Here is a 3,194-nt window from a genome sequence, read left to right on the forward strand (position 1 = left end):
AACCTCAAACCTATTGTCGAACCCCACTCAGCGTAATATGGAGGTACTTATGGCGGAACGGGCTGATCTGGTCTTTCACAATAAAGTGATAGATGGAACTGCCATTAAACGACTTATTAGCAGATTAATAGATCACTTCGGAATGGCATATACATCACACATCCTGGATCAAATAAAGACTCTGGGGTTCCAGCAGGCCACTGCTACATCCATTTCATTAGGAATTGATGATCTTTTAACAATCCCTTCTAAGGGATGGCTAGTCCAAGATGCTGAACAACAAAGTTTGATTTTGGAAAAACACCATCATTATGGAAACGTACACGCAGTAGAAAAATTACGCCAGTCCATTGAGATATGGTATGCTACAAGTGAATATTTGCGACAAGAAATGAATCCTAATTTTAGGATGACTGACCCTTTTAATCCAGTCCATATAATGTCTTTTTCGGGAGCTCGAGGAAATGCATCTCAAGTACACCAATTAGTAGGTATGAGAGGATTAATGTCCGATCCACAAGGACAAATGATTGATTTACCCATTCAAAGCAATTTACGTGAGGGGCTGTCCTTAACGGAATATATAATTTCTTGCTACGGAGCGCGTAAAGGAGTTGTGGATACTGCTGTACGAACATCGGATGCTGGATATCTTACACGCAGACTTGTTGAAGTCGTTCAACACATTGTTGTACGTAGAACCGATTGTGGAACCATCCGAGGGATTTCAGTGAGTCCTGAAAATAAGATGATTCCGGAAAGAATTTTTATCCAAACATTAATTGGTCGTGTATTAGCGGACGATATATATATGGGCCCGCGATGCATTGGCATACGAAATCAAGATATTGGTATTGGACTTATCAATCGATTCATAACCTTTCAAACACAACCGATATCTATTCGGACTCCCTTTACTTGTAGGAGTACATCTTGGATCTGCCGATTATGTTATGGACGAAGTCCTACTCACGGGGACCTGGTCGAATTGGGAGAAGCCGTAGGTATTATTGCGGGTCAATCTATTGGAGAACCGGGTACTCAACTAACATTAAGAACTTTTCATACCGGCGGAGTATTCACAGGGGGGACTGCAGAACATATACGAGCACACATTCTAGGTTATTAAAATCCCACTCCTCTAAAAAGAGCATTTCTAATGTTCATATGTCTGATAAAATGAAAAAGTCTGAGACTTTTTCCTTCGGTGTCTTCTTACTCGAGTTTATGAAGGAGCGGGGATTGGTCAAGTTCGTCAAACACAATTCAAAAAATTTAAATTTGTGAATACTTTTAATTTATAATTTAGGTTAACTTACAAAGGGGTAGAAGTGTAAATCATGGACACTACGTGCAAGCCATTAGTATAAAATTGTCGACGTGTTCATATGATCTGAGAATCCGATCAATTTAGATTATCCAACTAAAATTATAAAGATTAGACTTTATTAGATAATTTTTTTCAGTTTGGTTTATGTTGAATTTTCGGACAACCCAAAATTTCGTTGGTTTGCATGTTAATATGTTCTTGTCAAGTCAACCCGACCAATCAAAAAATAGAGTTACAATCCAACCCTATCTTACTTTTAACAAATTTTGGTGATGCGTTCCCCGTCCCTGAATTGGTTATGCCCACGACTTGTATCAGCGAGTGCTCCAATGGCATTGGAGGCACATTTGAGATGTCATTTTGGGGGTTATCATAGAGGAATTGTCCGATAGAAGGCAAGTGATGAGACAGAGGAATTCCCCACGATGAGAACCAAAAGCTGTGGGCTTCCGAGAGCTCCATCATAGAGGATCACCTCTCCCTTTTCATGCACAATTGCATGACCCTCTTTGGTCGTGAAAAACAACGCCAATTGCCAATTTCCTCGATCTGTGAAGAAGAGGCTAAATGACTCGTAAATGTTTTGATATTTGGATTTTATGAGATTTTAATTATTAATATAACATGTATGATGAATAAGTAATATTTTTTTATATAATAAAAAAAATTACTCGACAACTCAACCCAATACAACCGAAAAATAGAGCGTTGAGTTGGGTTAAATTATGAACATTATTCAAATTGTTCTAATCATAACAATTTTGAGTTGATACAAAAGAATTTTTAAACCGAACCGTAAATTAATAAAATAATCTAAATTAATTTGATTCATCTTTTGACGTTTTAAGTGATTTTTTAATATATAATTTTCGTTTTACTTTAGTTCTTAAACTTTTGAGTAATTTTGATTGGAAATAACATATATATAGAAATTTTGAAGACTCATATAATACAAACAAATGTCAAACCGAGAATATCTCGGTGGGTCGTTTTAGGAGAAGCTAAGTATCAAATGTATGTCGTAAATGAAAGCAATAGATATATAAACCGTGATATACCTATAATTTGTCTCTAAAACGTGATCGGAGGCTCGAGTATATGTCGATATTGTCCGTAAAGTTCAAATTTTACACGACTGACTCGTTTGTTGGGCTATAAAACAACTGTCGCATAATCAATGTCTATGATAACAAACTCATAAGTTAATATATTGTCATTAGGTTGTCTTGACAAGGATCTATTTTATAGTACTTTTTCTTTTAAAATATTATAAACGTTGTCATTGACTTACATGCGCATAAATTCTTTACCTATATAATCACAGTAAAACATTACTATCTCATATCAAAGTTTTGAGATAAAATGTTCATTAGGGGTGTACAATCAACCCGACAACCTAGACCAACCCAACTCGAAATAAAAGGATTGGATTGGATTAGCATTTCGGGTAGGATTTTGTTCATTTTTCTAAACCAAACTGAATCGGTTCGATTTCGGGTTTGTGAGCAAAATCCTCGGGTTGACCCGAGCCAAATAAAAATATATAAATATATTAAGAATCTTTTCATATTAATAGGCTTGCTAGAGTGGTACTGAATACCGTATAGGATATTCCCGCCAGAATTCTTTTGTTTCTTTTATTATTTTGTTTATATTCTTTTTAATTTCTTTGTTGAGTTTCTTATATATATATTTCTTTTTATTATTTTGTTTAATTTATTTTCTATTATTTTGTTATATTATTTTTAACCTATAATATATATACATTTTCTATTTTCTTTTTATTATTTTGTTTAATTTTCGCTATTTTTTGTTGATTTTTTTTTTTTTTTTTTTTTTTTTTTTTTTTTTTTTTTTTTTTTTT

Source organism: Cucurbita maxima, unplaced genomic scaffold, assembly GCF_002738345.1.
Source record: "Cucurbita maxima cultivar Rimu unplaced genomic scaffold, Cmax_1.0 Cma_Scf00033, whole genome shotgun sequence".
In the NCBI taxonomy this organism is placed as follows: domain Eukaryota; kingdom Viridiplantae; phylum Streptophyta; class Magnoliopsida; order Cucurbitales; family Cucurbitaceae; genus Cucurbita; species Cucurbita maxima.